Source organism: Mesocricetus auratus, unplaced genomic scaffold (assembly GCF_017639785.1).
Source record: "Mesocricetus auratus isolate SY011 unplaced genomic scaffold, BCM_Maur_2.0 Super-Scaffold_15014, whole genome shotgun sequence".
In the NCBI taxonomy this organism is placed as follows: Eukaryota; Metazoa; Chordata; class Mammalia; order Rodentia; family Cricetidae; genus Mesocricetus; species Mesocricetus auratus.
The window spans coordinates 47,087,509-47,105,403 of record NW_024429186.1 but is presented as its reverse complement, the minus strand read 5'-3'; the positions used below and the strand labels follow the sequence as shown (position 1 = coordinate 47,105,403).

At 47.8% G+C, this 17,895-nt stretch overlaps 2 long non-coding RNA genes across 3 annotated transcripts; one reads left to right on the top strand and one right to left on the bottom strand.

The window, feature by feature from the left end:
* Nucleotides 1-3,820: 3,820 nt before the first annotated feature.
* LOC110341392 lies at nt 3,821-5,358 on the bottom strand. Of its 2 annotated transcripts, none has more exons than XR_002383327.2 (2): nt 4,842-5,358; nt 3,821-4,593 (listed from the first exon to the last, which is right to left on the bottom strand). It is a non-coding gene; the product is annotated as an uncharacterized LOC110341392 (long non-coding RNA). The 2 variants fall into 2 exon arrangements; XR_002383326.2 differs by having other exon boundaries at nt 3,821-4,639; nt 4,842-4,973.
* Nucleotides 5,359-13,024: 7,666 nt separating this feature from the next.
* On the top strand, nt 13,025-14,856 carry LOC121139353. The gene is made up of 2 exons (XR_005876305.1): nt 13,025-14,002; nt 14,442-14,856. It is a non-coding gene; the product is annotated as an uncharacterized LOC121139353 (long non-coding RNA).
* The last annotated feature ends 3,039 nt before the right edge of the window (nt 14,857-17,895 follow it).

The following is a 17,895-nucleotide window of genomic DNA, read 5'->3' as shown; positions in this document are numbered from 1 at the left end:
GGCTAGATTGTTTATACCCCCAGAGAGGCTGTGATTAAGGATCATAGTGTGAGGCAGATTTCCTTTGATTTGAAGAACTGCATATCTGGGTTTGTGCCGCTGCGCCTATGTAAAACAGAGATACAGAACCTTCAGTCGAAGAGCAGCCGCTCATTGGGGATAGTCGTTGAGCTTTCTTCAGGACTCTGCTTCTGAGACATCAGGGGGAAGTTAATCCAGGGGAAGCCAGGGTGTGCCAGTTTTCAGAGGAACGGGTGTATTTTTCCACACATTTTTGGGGGAAGTGAAGTCTTGGAGTTTTGAGGAAGTCAAGGGTGAGGTCCGTCAAGACAGTTATTTATATATGTGTGATGTGTATCGAAAGCCTGAGCTTTCGTTCTCCTGTCATCCCGGAACCAGTTCAGAGAAGAGGAAGGGTGTGTCTTGCCTTGTTGAACGTCGACTGCCCTAAGAACGTCTAGTGTGGTTTAGACTTTGGGTAATCTATATGGGGGCTCTGTGGTGTTAGAAGAGTGACCACTTGTTCCTCCTTCAGTCTAGTTTGTGGATAAAAGCTCACTTCCAGTTAGTTGATCCACTGAGGCTCAATGTTTTTTTTTTCTAACTTTCCCAAGATAATCCACAATATGAGCAGCCTGGTGTGTGTGTGTGTGTGTGTGTGTGTTGGGGGGGCTGAATTATCATCAAACTCAAAATGAGGGTGTAGGACTCTAGCAAGCAGCAACAAACCAGGGATCCCTGGTTTTCTACCGTATTAAATAATGTCTCTGTCACCACCCCATCTTTATAGCTCTTGAGTTCTGATTTTGCGCCCACCCCCGGTTCTTTTCGTTATGGGAAATGAACATGTTTGGGGACAAACATGTCAGAATTGTGAGGGAGAGACTTGGCAGTGAGACTAACTGTGTGATATGCTTGACAAGAACTGAGAAACAACACACCTCAGTTTTTTCTTAGACACTTCTCAACTTCTGGTTCAGAAGCATGACTCAGAAGCCACAGAAGGGGAAGCGCCCCTCAACTCAGAGAGGGCTCTCTCAGCTACTCTTTCCTGAGGAGCCAACAGTGGCCATTTCCGGCAAAGCAAACTGCAGCATCCGAGGGAAAGCCTAGCCCTGCTCCATCGGGCGTGTCGGGGACTGAAAGAGAAAACGTTTGTCTTTCATGATGAAAAAAATCAGTGTAAGCGTCCAAAAGACAAATGTCCATAATGATGGGGCAGCGAGGAACTACAAATGGTGGGAAGCAGGTGTGCGTTGGCATAAATATGGAGATTCTTCTGGGGTTTGCTTAACCCCAGTCTTTGAAAGTTGGCCTTTTACGAGAATGAGCTTGGTTTAATAGTGAGCAAATATTAGCTCACATAATTAGAACCCGTTGGGTTGAACAGGAAACATTCGATGGACATCTGCAGGTGCTTGCAAGTAAGGACGGTCTTGGTATGTTGATTCCCTCTCTTTCCCTCAAGGGGGGTGTTCCTGGAATGGAGCCACTGGCATGTGAGAGGAGACAGACAACTTGTAAAATGCATGAACAGCACAGGAAGGCTCTCAACTCTGGGGAAGGTGTTAAAGGTGTCCCCAGATTTTCATGTTTGTTTGTTGGAGGGGTGTGGGCATCTCCTACCCCACCCATCCCTTCCAGAAAATGAGATTTGTAAGCTTCCTCTACCTCAGGGGTTGAGTCTATTACCAACTCCACTTCAGGTTTCACACACTAAAGGAAGAGTTCACTATGATTTAAGAAAAAAAAAAGTCAGCCTGCTTTCTCAAATCCAGTTTCTCTTGGCAGCCTTCATCGTCAAGCGGCTGGTGTTGAATGGGAGACAGGTTCAACTCTGACTACATTAAGTCCTTTCCAAACCAGCGTGGAGACGAATCAATAAATGGTTGTGTGACTCACTCCAATGCATAGGAAGGTGTGATATATACCATGAGAGAAAACAAACAAAGCATTGATGGAAAATTGATCGTATTAGTGAGGCTTATCTGTGCTGACATTCAGGATTAGCCTGAAACATGAGTTGAATACTGACAGATTAAGAAGAGGGCACCGCTAGTATGTCTATGTTATTTGTGTGTGGGGGGGTGGGTACATGTGTGTACATACATGTAGAGATGAGTGATCAATCACTTGGAGGACCTCAGTCACTTGAAGAACCAACCTGCTTCCATTTAGGCTTTAAAGCCATCTTTGTAAAGACAAAATAGGTTCATCCCTGTTTATGATTAAACCTCTGTTTCTCAGGGACTGGGCTATGCCCCGTCTATAACCTTAGCTAGAAATGGCCCTGCATTGTCTGTTTCAGGAATGACAATTGTGCCTTTACTTCAAAAGGTTGCTTATAACCATCGTGCAACCCTACCTTTGTTTCAAAGGGGTGTGGGACCACCTATGACTATCTTGTTATGACTGACTGCCTGTTGTTATGACTACCTTGCTATGCCCACCTTGCAACCACGTATTTGTTTCAGGAGCCTAGGCAGGACTAGCTTATGTTTATTTTCTGTTCCTGTAATGCTACCTATTTTGCCTGCCACATCCCCCATTTGGAAACCCCCTACCCCTGAGCTATAAAATCCTTGTTCTCCTCAAATCCAATGCTGACCTTCTGAACTCTGCCTTAAGGGGAGGCAGCCCATGTGCACTAGTAAAGAAGCCTGCTTTAATTATTTGCTTGCCTTAACTGATTTGGCCATGATGATTTGGATCGGTGGTCTTTCTCCTCCTGTCTTTGGGATTAACACACGCTCCACTATATTTTGAAACAGGGTCTCTCACTGAAGCTGGAGCACACTGATTTGGCTAGACTGGCTGGCTTCCGGTTTCCAAGGAGTTGCCTGTCTCTGCTGCTTCAGTGCTGGGGTGACACTAAAGAGAACAGCTTTTACCTAGGTGCTGGGGGTCAGAACGCATGCCCTTCTGTTTGTCTAGTGAATGGTTTCCCACCCCTGATGGGACTGTGGTATTTTGTAATACCAGCTGTATCATAATCATGTCCTGGCACTTTTATAGGACTGGTCCTGGCTGGCTCTTCTGCTGATAGGAGCATCCCGACTGTCTTTCAGTGGGCCAGGTCTCGCCTACTCTCAGCCTAAGTGGCTGAAGTGAGATTGGTTTCATCTGGGCTATAAGGCAGGTAGTGACCCAGTCAGGCCTATCAGAAACTATTTCCTTAGCACAATGATTGCCAGTTGATTCTAGGGCAGGCTTGCGTTTCAGACTGAACTAGTTTGGGAGTTTTTTTTTCTTTTTCTTAAACTATTGTTTGTTTTGTTTTTTTCTTGATCTATAGGTGACAGGGCCTCTTCTTTCTGCTGGGAGCCCAAACTGCTGGGCTCTCATTCTGAAGCTTCAGGATACCTGTCCACAGAGGGAGACGTCTAGGGATAGGGATAGCCTTCAATGTTGGATCCAGTTGGAAGTAAAACTCTACTCTTGACCATTTTAATAATTTGACCCAATATATTCACTTTTTAAATCATTTTGTGCTTGTCCCTAGCAAGGAAAAAATCTTACAAAAGTCTTTATCCGTTGCTTTAGAAAGAAGCTGTGCTGAGGGCAGCTGCAGATACAAAGCAGGCCCCAAGGTCTTCGCACTAGTCACCTAAGTAAGCTTTTCAGCCCTCAGCAGCAAAGGCTTTGAGACTTCAGCTCTCTGGTCTGAGACCTTTTAAATCTGTATGGGCTACGTATTTTTCCATGAATCAGACCAGAAATATGCAGCTCGGTAGCCACAGGGCTGTAGCGCCCTGCCAATTCGCCCTTCGTCTTTCCAAGCCCTTTTTTTTCATGTGTCGCATCAAGTGAAGAGGCATAATGACAATCCAGTTGGATTTATTAGCGGTTGAGTAGACTATCAAGAACATATTTATTAACCAAGAAGTGAGTTCAATGTAAAAGAACTGCACAGAGTCCAAACCATGTCTCTATAATACGTTTTCAGCTCCTTCAGGAAGACTCCCAGCTAAAGGCCACTTCTTGAAATGTAGGATACACGGCTTTCCCTGAGCGCTACTATGCCTTGGGTACTATGAAGTTTGCTCACAGTCTCTCTGAAATTCAACAGCTCATCAAGGTAAGTTCTAACCCCACTTTAGGTGGAGGATGAGGAGAACACTAGTCACTACCCATGTTTTCTCCTTCGTACCCACAGGCAGACAGTTCCAGGTAGTGAGTGCTTCCGGGTCAAAGGTGAGATTCTCCTAGATGTTTGCTGTCCTCAGCCGTGGGTGGCCTTGTGGCACAGATCTGGTTGGTGAGATGAGGGGGTGCTGACACTTGTCGTTTCTTCCGGTCTGCGATGTGGGTGTGAGGCTAGCAACAAAGAAGCCATGCTGCAGTCTTGAGCTAACCACAAAGAAGAAAGACACACTTGAAAGCTAGAGGGACAGGAAACGGGAAACCAGCCAGTGTCTGATTAATCCAGCGAGGCTGGGATTCTGGTGGGTGACTGAACACAACGCCTAACTGATTCAGAGAAGGCGGGCTGGAAGTGAAGGGGTTTGGTCCCGTGTGAAGCGGAACCTGGTGTTGAGTGAGATGCGGTATCTACCTGGGAGCGCACATCCCGGTTTGGAGTTTGGGAGACACCTGCATGAAGAAACGTTCACAGCGTCACTGAGAGCGCCATGGGGAGCTACGGGAGCAAAAAGAGAAGAAACAGAAGTGGCGATGAAGTTGGCTCGACAGAAGAAGAGAGGCAGAAAAGGAGATTATTATAGCTGGAGATGAGTGGAGCGAGGCGGCACCAACGAGCCAGGGGCCACAAGCTGTCTGCGATGTTGGGCAGAGGCAGCTCATTCAGCCGTTGCCATAGCATTCAAAACCAAGTGGCTTACCTCCATTTTGTCATTTCCCGTAATTCTACAGCCTGAGCTGAGTGCAGCTGGGTGGTTCTGCTTATAGAGCGTAATTTGGGGTTTGGACACTCAAAACAAATCAAAGTAAAACAAGAAGCTTCTTTACTTGACTACTTGGTGCCTCTAGCCAATTGCCTGGGCCTCCCTGTCTTCCTTCATGGAGCTTCTGTGTGGATAGTTTGGGCTTCTGTGTAGCTTGGTGAGTTTTGTGTGGTTGGATTTCATTCCCGTGCATGGATGGCTTCCGGGTAAGAGGAAAAGTGGCAGTGCGCTTCATGTGTGGCCCCAGAAGCACAGGAACGTCATTTCCTGTAAGTTGCACTTTCAATGCGTCATTCTGTTGCTCAAAGCACACTCAAGGCAGGCCTGGTCAAGTCAGGAAGTGTCGTCTGCTTCTGGTGGGAAGGGGGACACAGCCAGGTGGAGGGAGGTGCATTAGTAGTGGCCTTCTTAGAGTTCCTGTGCCAGGGCGGAAGGGCAGGGTGAAAGCCGGCCAGTCCATTTCTCAGGAAGGTTGATATGAACACCAGACCTGGGATTTCTGCTTCATATCTGAAATGGGAAAGGAGAATTCCTCTCATAGCCTGATTCAGCTTTAGTAACGAGGAACAAAAATTGTGGTTCGGTAGAGGACTGGGGTTTGGCTTCTCCGAGCCCCCCTTCACGTCCATGTGGTACGGAGAAAGCACAAAGGTTCACACCTGTCGTGGAGATGCTGGAGTCGAGGGTCAGAGTTTTCTCTGGGAGCCACAGAGATGAGGGGACTGAGGCAGGTGCTGGATGGAGACACAGTCAGAGCTAAGGTGGGGTTTGTCTGGGCGAATCTTTGAGTCCCGACTAAACTGAGAGATCCAACAAAGGGTTCCCTAACACTTGCAAAAAAAAATATGACCAAGGGTGTAGAGGACCTGGCATCAGCTCCAGACACCCATCTTCTAACTCTCCCAACGATTACCTATGAAGTCACAAAAGAGTGCAGCTCTCCCACTCCAGAAATAACCAGGTCCAGGACAGACAACCTAAGGAGATGAAAACACCTGAAGAGTTGAGAGTACACCCGAGAGGCTAAAAACATGCCCGAGGGGGCTGACAAACTACTAGTGGGGCTGAGAGCATCCTTGAAGGGTTAAGGATGCTGGGGGCGGGTGTTAAAATACACCTCAGTGGCTGAGGACACTCTGGAGGGGCTGGGGACTCTGTGGAGGGGCTGAGGACTCTGTGGAGGGGCTGAGGACTCTGTGGAGGGGCTGAGGACTCTGTGGAGGGGCTGAGAACTATCTGGAGGGGCTGAGGACTCTGTGGAGGGGCTGAGCACACTCTGGAGGGGCTGAAGACTCTGTGGAGGGGCTGAGGACTCTGTGGAGGGGCTGAGGACTCTGTGGAGGGGCTGAAGACTCTGTGGAGGGGCTGAGGACTCTGTGGAGGGGCTGAAAGCACACTTCAGGGGCTGAGAACACTTCTGAGGAGCTGAGAACATTCTGGAGGGGATGAGAACACTCCAGAAGAGCTGAGAAAACTCCTGAGGGGGATCAGAACTAGCCTGAAGGGTTTGTGGATATTGTTGACACTGTTGAAGGATTTGTAACACTCCTGAAGAGGCTGAGAATATACCCAAGAGGCTAAGAACACTCCTGAGGGGCTGAGGGAGATGATGTCAGTGGTCTCTTCATAGCATTTCCTATACTGTACTGAAGTTTACCCAGCGAGAGACTCTGAAGGACAGATAAGTTAAAATGGTTGGTGGCTTGGAAGTCAAGCTGAGGGGATTAGTAATTTACAAGCTGTGGAGTGTGGACAGGGTTTGTAGGTGATGGGATGGGTGAGGTCCTTAGCCCTGCTGTCTGAGATGAGAGCATCCAGGTGGAGGAGCTATTTAGGTAGAAAGTTGAGTTCAGTCAGCAGGTAGCTTGGGTTCTGAGGTGGTTGTGGGATATCTGGGAAGACACAGTATGAAAGGACGCAGTAGTAGGAAGTGTTGGAGGCTGTAGCATCGGTGCAAACAGAAGCAGGTGAGAAGCACTAAGGGAAAGCAGAAGAGAGAACCGTGGAAGGGCTGGGGTTGGTGGGAGGCATCAGTTGTTCTCAGTCTCACAGAACCCCTGCCCCTGGGGCTTTGAACTCACTAAGAGAAAACACACACCCTCCCCATAAGAATCCCTCTTCCTGGGGTAAGGCGATGCAGATTGACCCTCTGCACCCACTGTATCCAGTTCTGTCTAGGTTAGCCTGCCTGTGGGATTGGCTTTCCTTTCTCTTCAGAAACACTGAAGGAGCATAGAAGAGGCTTCCCCAACTTCCACAGAGCCAGCTGAAGTCCGTTTGAACCCAAGAGGCCCCACCCTTCCCTTCAAGGTCAGACGTGACGAGGTTGCAGAGCTCCTGACCTATGGGCCTTGGCCTCCCAGGTCAGAGGCTGCTTTCCCCTGAAGTCTTTTGGGAGAAAGGTGAGGAGAGTGGGTGGGAGCTGCAGGGTTGCATCCCGAAGTCTGTCTGGGTACTGTGGCTTCCGTGTCCTCACGGTTGTAGCAGGCATTTCTGAGCCCATTGCCTTTTTCGTATTTATTCTGGCAGCCCTGCCCTAGGGCCTCAGAGTGAATGTACCAACACTGAGCTCCTTGGAAACTTCACATCTTCAAGTCGCCGGCACCACACTCCCCGGCCTCTTCTTTTGAAGAAGGAATATGATGTTATTAATAAATGACATGATTTCCTTTGGGTGGGTTTGTTGGCAGTCACAGCAACATGCACAAGCTGTTCTGAGCAGTGTTGGTTGTCAGTGACTTTAGGGGAAGCAGATCTGAGAGAGACTATAGGTGGTCCGGCTCTTATGTTGGTTCCTCATTCCCCTGTCTTTGTAGTTAAATAAACACAAGGCTTTGTCAGCCTGTGTTTATCCTTGGTGATTACCTGAGCATTCTCTCTTTGAACCAGAAAAAGAAAAGGTTTTTTTTTGAATGGTGGTGGTGGTGGTAGTGTGTGTGTGTGTGTCTGTGAGAGAGAGAGAGGGGGGGGGGGATGTTCAACCAATCGTGTATGTTTAGAAGCTAGAAGTTGATATTAGAATGTCTTTAACTGGTTATCAACCATATTCTCCTTTCTCTCTCCTGTCTGTCTGTCTGTCTGTCTGTCTTTAACAGGGTTTCTCTGTGTAGCCCTGGCTGTTCTGGAACTTGTTCTGTAGACCAGGCTGGCTTCTAACTCACAGAGATTCGCCTGCACCACCACTGCCTAGCCAACCTTATGTTTCGAGTCAGAATCCCTTACTGAGCCTGGATCTCATCGTTTCTGCTAGACTGGCTGGCCAGGGAGGCCCTGAGGTCTACCTGCCACCATCTTCCAGCCCTGGGATTACAGATAAGTATCATCACTCTTGGGTTGCACGTGGACCCTGGGGATGTGAACTCACGTCCAAATGCTTGCACAGCCAGTACTCGAGCTGTGCCCCAGGGTGCATTGGTTTCCAATTTGGATTCCAGTGTGATGTTTACATTCTAAACTGGACAGACTCACAAGAGGGGAGGGGGAGTGGGTAGGAGTGGTGATGTGGGGTGAGGGTGGGTGGGAAGGGTGAGGTGTCTGCCATAAATTGGGATTGAGGAAATTTAGGGGAAGCCAAAGCAACAAAGCAGCATTTCAGAACCAGGGAATTTCTCAAAGCATTTTTCCAAAACAGTAGATTTCAATTACAGTAGGGAGATGGATGGTGGGAATGCAAGAGGGTCTCAGCTTGCTTAAAAACAGCCTGGCTGTCAAGAGCTATGCAGCCGTATAATATGGTAATCGAGGAAAGAACGTTTTCATGCAGCAAATACTCCAATGATTCACTCCAAACAGATCCTGGAGTTGCTTCCAGGGTGGTTCACTCACCAGCTTGGAACTCACCAGTATAAACGGCAGCCTTCTGGTGCAAGACACATGCCAGCGTAAGCAGGCACAGCAGAGGGCAATCCGCACTCTCTTTTCTTTCTGCTCAGGCAACTGGCATTCATGCAACTGAGGCAAATCCCACTGGCTTCTCAGCTCATGCCCCTGCAGCCGCTTCCAAGAGAGCAGGCTGGGATGGAAGGCTCAGCTGGGACCTGACCACTGCCTTGGGGTTTGCTTCTCTTGTCTGGAACATCTGACCATCTCTCCTGATTGTTTTCTAACTATCAGAACCCTTTCAGCCATCCCTCTGACTCTGGGCTTGTGGGTCTGTGATAGTTGGCCTATTCCAGCCCTGCTAACTCGGTTGACTCTGGGATAGGTGTTATTAGCTGGGGGAGAGTGGGGGAGGGGTGAGTGAAAGGCCTAGGCACAACAGTTTCAGGAAACTGCATTGTAATCCAGTCTCCAGAGAGGTCATTTTAAAGGAATTTCCAGGCATGTGTGTGTGTGTGTGTGTGGTGTGTGTGTGTGTGTGTGTGTGTGTGTGTGTGTGTGTGTGTAAGGTGGGCGGAAGACTACGATAAGGCAGAGGAAACTGGAGGGCTAGGAAGAGGATGGTGAGGAAGATGGGAGGAAATGGTGACTGCCATTTATTAGTTCCTTCACCCACGTCCCAGCCATGCTACGATGCTCAGGTACATTATCCCAGGCACCCAGGATACACGTACATGCTATCCTTATCTACCATGGTCAAATTAAACCCCTTTAAAGCAACTTAGGAAAATCGTATCACTCCTTCCTTCCTTCCTTCCTTCCTTTCTCCTTTTTCTTCTTCTTTTTTGTCTGAGACAGGTTTCTCTGTGTAGCAATGGCCATTCTGGAACTGGCTCTATAGACCAAGTTGGTCTCAAACACAGAGACCCACTGCCTTGTGAGTGCTGGGATTAAAGGCATGTGCCACCCCCCCCCAAATCACTCAATTTCTACAGGCAACATTCAGCAATTCTTACAAGGCTCCTTACTGCAGGAATCCCATTTCGGGGAATCTATAAAAACTCTAGAATAATTAAAACAACAGCCATCGTGTATTGGATGGTGAGTATACTGAGGGGTTTCCACGTGTTGAGTCAGCCCTGAGAGCAGATAGTGTTATCATCATTTGAGACTGGTGGGGCAAGACCTCGCCCAAGACCTGTGCTACCAGGTAGATCTACACCGCTAGAGTGGACCCTCGAAGAGGCTAGTATCTCTGGACCCAAAGTCTCGCCCTTACGTTCCGTGAGGAGTGGCCACAGGTGACACATGTGCCTCCTCATCTGCCCAGTGTCCTCACCCCCATCTCTCAGACCATTTCAGTCTCTCCATTTTCTGGTTTCCTTCAGTGCAGCACAGAAGTGCCTAAGCCCTTTTCCTCCGGGCACAGTCTTGCTCAAGAATGTGGCCCAAGGGTCCAACTCAGAATTTCTGGGGAGTATCTACAAGTGCTGGCCCACTGCATTGGAATCCCTGCTCCAGACTCTTGCTGGGTCTTCACAGTAGGAGAAAAAGCACACCGATTCAAGTCTCCCAGGCGCAGGGACTGGGCTTGCTCTGTTCCCAGCTGAGCACCTGGTGACACTTGGCGGGATTCCCTGGGAGGGACGTGAGAGTAAGGGTGGAGGGACATGTGGAGTGGCAGTTATGGGGTAGCTGGAGAGGGAAGGGTGTCAGAGTGTTTGCAGGAGAATGAGATAGAGCAGGGACTCTCTCACTGTCCTCTCCATCCCCTTTCTCCCTCAGACACATGATTCAGTAGCAGAAAATAATCTTTTGAAACTTGAACTCCAAATGCCAGAATGAGTAATTGGGTCTAAAGTGGGTCACAAGGAAGTGATCACTAACACACAGACTATTTTAACTGCTGAATCAGAAATCTCTACACCACGGTTTGAATACACAGGAAGGAAAATAAACAGATGATAGGAATGGAAGGAATCCTACCATAATATTTCCACCCACAAATTCTGCCTTAACACACACTCAGGAGGCTGGAGGATGCTCCGTGACTCCCAAGAGCTGGAGAGTTGAAATAAAACAGATAAGAAAAGCCCCAGAAGAGGTAGACGCCACTGGGGATCGCGCGAGCCTCGCCTAAGAGCATTCTCGGTCCATGGGTTTTGGTTGCTCTGCTCCACCACAGCAGGCAGGTGTGCAGCAAGGCAGGAATACCCTAAAATAAACTCATAAATAAAGACTTAGACATCTGTTTCATCCTCCCCACCTCGTATAAGCAAAACCCGCCTCTTTGGATTCTACTGACTTCACCCTTGTGTGTGGGAGTGGTGGTGAATGTTTGTGTGGTGCACATGTATGAGCATACACATGGAAGCCAGAGGTCAGTCTTGGATGTTGTTCCTCAGAAGCCAAAACCTTGTTCCCTCAGACAGGGCTTCTCTCTGGCAGAAGCTTCAGATGGGTGGTCCATGAGCCCCAGGGATCCTCCTGTGTCTGCCTTCCAGGCTGGAGTTACAAACATATACTCCCTTTGTTACTGTTGTTTTTAATTTAAATGTGGGCTTGGGGGACCGAACTCAGGCCCTTATGCATACACAGAAAACCCTTTATGAGCTATCACCCCAGCCCCAGATTTTTTGTGATAAATATACGTAACTTAATATATGTTATTATTTGAATCATTCTTTTGTTGTTATTTTTAGATGAGGTTTCTAGGCTGGCCTAGAATTTGTTATGCAGAGCAAGATGGTTTCGAATCCACACAGAGCTCTGTTTGCCTTTGTCCACCAAGACTGGAGAGTAAGGCTGTGCACCACTGTGTACAATTCTACCCATTCATTAGTGTGCAATTCATTGACATTGAATACATTTCTGGTGTCTCACAACCAACATGATTTCTAGAACTTTATCTGCACAGAAATTGTACCAACAAGCAATAATCACTTTTTTCTTATCTTAAGCCCTTGAAAACATCACTCTACTTTATTCCCCTCTTAATCTAATAACTTTGTGTGTGTGTGTGTGTGTGTGTGTGTGTGTGAGCGCACATGTGTGGATGGGTGGGTGCTGGAGTGATGTTACAAGTGCGTGTTGCAAGGCAATAGGACCAGAAAAGCTGGGTTCATGTACAGCCATGACCCTAGCATAAGGGGGGCTGAGGCAGGAGGATCATTGGAACTCACTGGTTACCATCCAGGAATAGAAAGGAATGAAACAGAGAGTGATAAAGGAAGACACCTGATACTCACACATATACACCACACACACATACACACAGACACAACATAAACATGTACAACATGCACACATATACAACACATGTAGATCATACCCACACACATCTATACCACACATTCATCTCTCTCTCACACACACACCACACATACACACACATATACAACACATATATAACACACACATATATACTACATAGCACACTCATACACATATAACACACACACACACACACACACACACACACACACACACACACACACCAGCATGTCTGTGGCAGTCCCTTGAGGCCTGACAAATACAGGGGCTGCGGATAGGCCTGCAGGAATGCTTGCCTAATCAGTGGCTACTTCAGAGGAGAGGAACCCAGAGCTAATGGACCCCACATCGTATCCAAGGGGCCGAAGATAGGCCTGCCCTTTGCTCTGTCTTCCAGGTTCCAAGCAAGCCCCCCTCTTGCTTTAGAGACATGGCAAATCTGTTTTCCAAGGCTGTATGTCATCCACACATCCTTGGAAAGATGGTCACATGACAGGTGGCCGGTATCTCTGGCCACAAGCTACACAGGAATGTGTGGGAGTGTGCAGAACTGTTTCCAGTATGCTCCATTTCAAGGCCTTCGGTGTCTTTTTGGCCAGAGCTACCTCACATGTCTACCTCTAGCCATGAGACTGAGCGCATCTGGGTGAGTCTGTGGTAAAATTGTGGTTCTATTTGCAAGGAGGTAAATGAGACTTGAGCATCCTTGGGGCAACGCAAGTTTTATGTCCAGGTGTTCTTCATCTGTGTGACCTGTGGGAACACCAGACCTTGAGCAGAGACCCACTTCCCCTTCTGCCTGGGAGTAGGCAGCTGTAAGACAATGTTTAGTAAAAACATGTTTACTAAAAATGATACAATAAGTTCCTGGGAAAGGCCTTCCCACGGAAACCGCCCTGACCTCGACCTTGTCCAGAGACTAACCGCACCTTCAAAAACCCACACACATCCACCTCTGGGTCAGAGCGGAACCAGCCAGGGTAGAGGAAAGAGCAGAAGCTTCTCTGGTGGGAGCTTTTCTTAGGAAGTTTTTCTTGAACCTTTTTGGAGCCTGTTTAAAGTTTTCTTTATATCATTGAACGAGTCTCTGTGTTTTCAATACCCGACACCCTCCGCACGTTCTCGGACACAGGCCGCGCAGCAGACGTGACAGTGACCGAAGTCCTTTTCCCATGGTGCAAAATAAAATAAGATAACATCATGGCTTATCGATTTGTCCAGAAGTAATTTGTACAACTCAGACACAAACTCCTTGCCTTTAGTGCCCCCAAAAGTATCCTTTTATTGGTTTTGAGTAAGTTATTTGACTTCATCTAAGTGTGGTACACAGTTTCGAAGCTATAGCTGAGTAGAGTATGGCTCACAGCAGTAGAGTGCTTGTCTAGCCTGGGCAAGTCCATAGATTCAGTCCTCAGAAGGGGTCGGGAGAAGCATGTCATGTGGTGCTCCTTAAATGATCTGTTTTTGGTGGTTTTGAAACGAAGTCTCCCTATCTTCCCATGTAACCCAGGCAGGTCTTGACATCCTGTCCTCAGCTGCCTGAGCTGGGATTACAGGCCTATACCTACTATCCCACTTGGCTTAGCCTTTGTAATGAAGAAAAACTCTGTCTTAGAAGTTCCTCCATTTTTTTTCTTTTGGAATATCTATAGCTTAGAAAACACACTTTACCCTGCAAACATATAGGTGGTTAGAAAGAGATTTATAAATATGCCTTTTCTGGTATCATTTATTTTAAGAGTATTTTTTCACCCCACGACAGTCACTTGAGGCTGACAGCGTTTCCATGGTAACCACGTTCCTCCCATAAAAAAACACTGGATGCTGATAAATATCGATCCTTTAATGTCTCAACACCTTTGATTACCCCGTCTTGAGTCCCCACGTGAAAGGGCTTCATGTTAGGGCATAGGCCACGCCCAGCATGGCAAGGAAGTGCTCAGCAGATCTGCTGTTTCTGGCGGGGGATGTGAGGATCCCAGGGGGAATCTGACTCAGCCTGCATGGTATGGTTCACTTCCCCCACCAAAACGGCTTTGTTTGCTTTTCAGCTGCGTGGAGAGCTCGGAAGCTATCCTGTGCCAACATGGAAGGGGCGAGGTGGGGTGGGAGCGAGCATGCCTTTCCCACAGAAGTTTGCAAATGACTTTTCAAAGCCTTTGCTACATGATTTTTGAAATACAAATGCTCCTCTCCTGAAAGGGAGGGAAGGTTTTGAATCAGGGCCATGTAACTTGGTTGATTCAAATCCGAGTCCAGGGGCATCATGGGAGTAGTGGGCAGGACTAGTGTAGGGTAGACGAAGAGAGGCTTGAGTCTCTTCTGCAGTAAAGGGGAGAGAGTTTTGCTTTCAGCAAGGTTGTGTGTGTGTGTGAGAGAGAGAGAGGCGGGGGAGGGAGGCTTGTTAGAGAGAGCAACTTTGAAAACTTAATTTTCCTTGCCAAGAGCTAATGGACCGTCTGCAGTGTGCATGAAATTACTTTCTGAGCAGCCGAGAGAGAAGCCAAAGGGAGGCCTCTGCAGAGTGAATTTGGCATCCATCTATCATCTCCGTGAGACAATCTGGAGGCTCTTGCGTTACTCTCTGCTGTAACCAAGAAAACAAACAAAGGCCCCACGAAGCTTCACTGGGCAACAACTGGCCACTGGAAAGGAACTGGAACCAAGATAGAGTTGCTTGGGTTTTATCCTCGAGTCTCCGAAGCCCAAGAGTGCTCAAAGGTAGACATGATTCTTCCCCGTTCCATTTAAGCTTAACCAAGTCAGCACAGAGGTTTGTAATGAAAAGATTCTGCATGCAGACCACCCAGTATCCTGATGTCTTGAGAACTTTGAGGAGAATAAAGGGGTTCCAGAGCTATCTTCCTATCTTTGTCCTATGTTTGCAGAGGTGAATGTGTTTTCCTGAGGCACACATCTAGGAGACAGCGCAGTTAGAGAAACCCTTCATTTGTCCCCATAGCCAACCTTCATGGAGCCCTGGCCACCAACCAGCTGTTTTTTTCTCTAGGACTTCCCAACTAAGACTTGGCTGGAGGCTCATCCCCCCTTCCCAAGAAGGTCAATGTGACAGCTGACACAGAGACGTTAAGAGACTTGTACAAGATCACACAGCTAAGGTTACAGAGCACCACACTCTGTGTAAAACTGACATATAGGGCCACTCTAGTTTTGTGGCTCAGGAATGTCAGAGTAAAATGCTACAACATGGAGAGAGAAAATCGGGCTGTGGCAAACTGTAGGGATAGTCGGAGGCTCTTCAGGCAAGAGCAGTGTCTCTCAGGACAGTGCACAGTCTCGTCAGAGATGTGCTGGCACGCTCCCCCGCCTCAGAGGTCTACCCAGGCTTTTTTTTCTGCCAGGGTCACTTGCCCCCTTCCACTGGGGTGACTGGAGCCACAGAGAGAAGCCCAGGCTGCAGGCTGCCCCAAGCCTGGCTGCTCTTCTCTTGAGCCAACAAGGCAGAAGAGGGAACCATTGCTAGAGCAGTTCTCCTTCAAATAATCTTTCTGAGATGAGTCCTGTCTGTTTGGGTGTCTGTGCTTCTCAGCAAATCCTTTCAGGCTCCAAAAGGATAACTTCTGATAAGCATCCAGTGTCCTTGCATTCTGGTCTTGGGGGGGGGTGGCGCAGAGTGGATCCCAGTGTTCCTTTTCTGCAAGGTCCCTGTTGTGCTAAGAGTAGCAAGGTCTGAATACCAAGCATCTTATCAGCAAAATGCACCCCAGGTTTATGTTGCCTGTGCTCTCCTGGGAATGGAGCTCTGTTTAATCCAGACAATGAGTTTGGAACTGGGATGGAGTAGTCTGTTGTTGGGAGTTAGAAAGCTCAGGCTGACGCCTTCCTCCGGAGTTTCTTTACCTGCCCTTCAAACCGGAAGAGCCTCAACTTTGCCATTATTGATCCTCTGGTTATGAAAACTAAGACAAAGCCCTCACCCCAGCACAGTATGACAGTGTTTTGATTTTAAAAATACATGGGCACCTCTATTAAAGTGGATAACTGCATCAATTAACACCGTTTAAAAACCCCATATCAAGCCCCGTTGGATGAACCCACAGTATGTAATCTCAAAGGTTTGGTTTAACCAGTGTTTGAGCACACAGGTTAGCTGCTCCTCTGAATATTTACTGAAAAGAAACATCACAATTAGGGATAATTGTTCACATCTGCCTGGCGATGCTTCCATTTGGAAGGACAACGTGAAATTAGGAGTTACAATAGCTTTCCGTTTGTAATGAAAATTGAGTTGGCAAAATTCAAGCCAAGGAAAGGCGTATATTCCGAGAAGATATTCTCGACAGGAGGACTCAAGGTAACAGGCTTTGTTGGCAGACATTGTTTTCTTCGTTTGATTATTTGGCTTTTGCCCAGGTGAGGTGGGAGGAACAGATGTTTTGACTCTAGTGAGACAATAATTCCCTTCATGGCTGTTTGACTGCCTCGTTTGTGCCACTCATCGTGATTGCAAGGCTGTCTGTGGCACCCCCCAAATGTACCATGAGGGGCCAGGAACCCATCCTCCCAGCTCCCACTGTCTCCAACAAGATCGTGTTCCAACATCCTTGATGCTGGGAGACGAGTCTCCTTAGCTGCTGATGCTGACCACAGACTGGTCTGTTGCCCTGGGCCCAGCCCAGGGAACTGAGAAGGTTAATATCATAGTCAGAAGCCAGGTACAAAAGAATGACCTGCACCTGGAAAACCCAGTTCCGGGGAAAGATGTGAACAGAGAGAGGGAATGTGTGGGGGCTCTGGCTGGGGATGTTGAAATGTGCTGTGAGTTAATTTTCAGGCCACTGTGTAGCCCAGGCTAGCCCCAAACTTGTGCTCTCCTGCCTCAACCTCTTTTGGGCTGGGATTACCAGCGGATGCTACCACATCTGGCTTAGAAGTAGAGAGCTTAACGAAGGCTAAAGGTGTCTAGTTAAAGAGGACTCAGTGAGTGGCCATAAACAGAAAGAGAAGATACTGTCCAGGGATCCTTGCTGAAGGGAGCTCAGCTTTTGAAGATAAGAGCTTATGGTGAGAGCAATCGCTGCTAGAGTTGGGTCTCTTTGGAGGAGATACAAGGTGAGGTCTGAATGCAGAAGCCAGACTTGTTCTGCAGGGTGAGGCAGAACCTGCTGGCTGCTTACCAAGATCCTTTCTCTCCTTTTCCCTTGACACGACTGGATTTGAATGTGGTGATGTGCCCACTTGAAGGCGTTGGCAGCCACACCGGTAGCTTGAGGCACCAAATCAGTAAGGTGCGAAGCAGATATTTTGGAGGGAATCTTCTGAAAGGACTTTGTAAGAGGGAACAGACGGCTGACATGCTGTTCCCCCTTCCTTCCTAGGACAGGTAGATCGGTGGAGTAGCTGTGACTCTGGCTGCCATGTTGTGCCATGAAATTATTTTGAAGTAGAAAAGTCATATATGAAGGTTTCTGGAAGAAAGGACAGAGAAGCCTGCAGTCTTGATGACACTGTAGGTCCCAGGCCAGGCAGACACCAGCTCTCCCTGGAGAAGGTAGCAAGCTTTGTCTCCCTGGAGAAGGCCAGGCTTTCATTGTTGAATCACTGCTACTTCCTCATTTACTGGGCACCACAGACCTAGGAATCCTGGGGAAAATTTAAGGAGTACAAAGCTGTATCTGCTTTGCTGTGACTATTTCTTTAAGAGAAATTAACATGAGATTAAACGACATGCATAATTTCTGAGTTAAATCACAAAAAGGAACCAGAACATAATGTACTGTGGTATAGTGTATGTATTGGGCTTAAACAAAAAGCAAAAAGAGGCTCTGTCCTTTCATGTTATGTTGAGAAATCCACAGGCTTGGTAGACCTCAGGTAGGACTGGAGATAGTGCCTGAGCAAACCAACGAAGATCACGTTGTTCAGGCCTGCATGCATG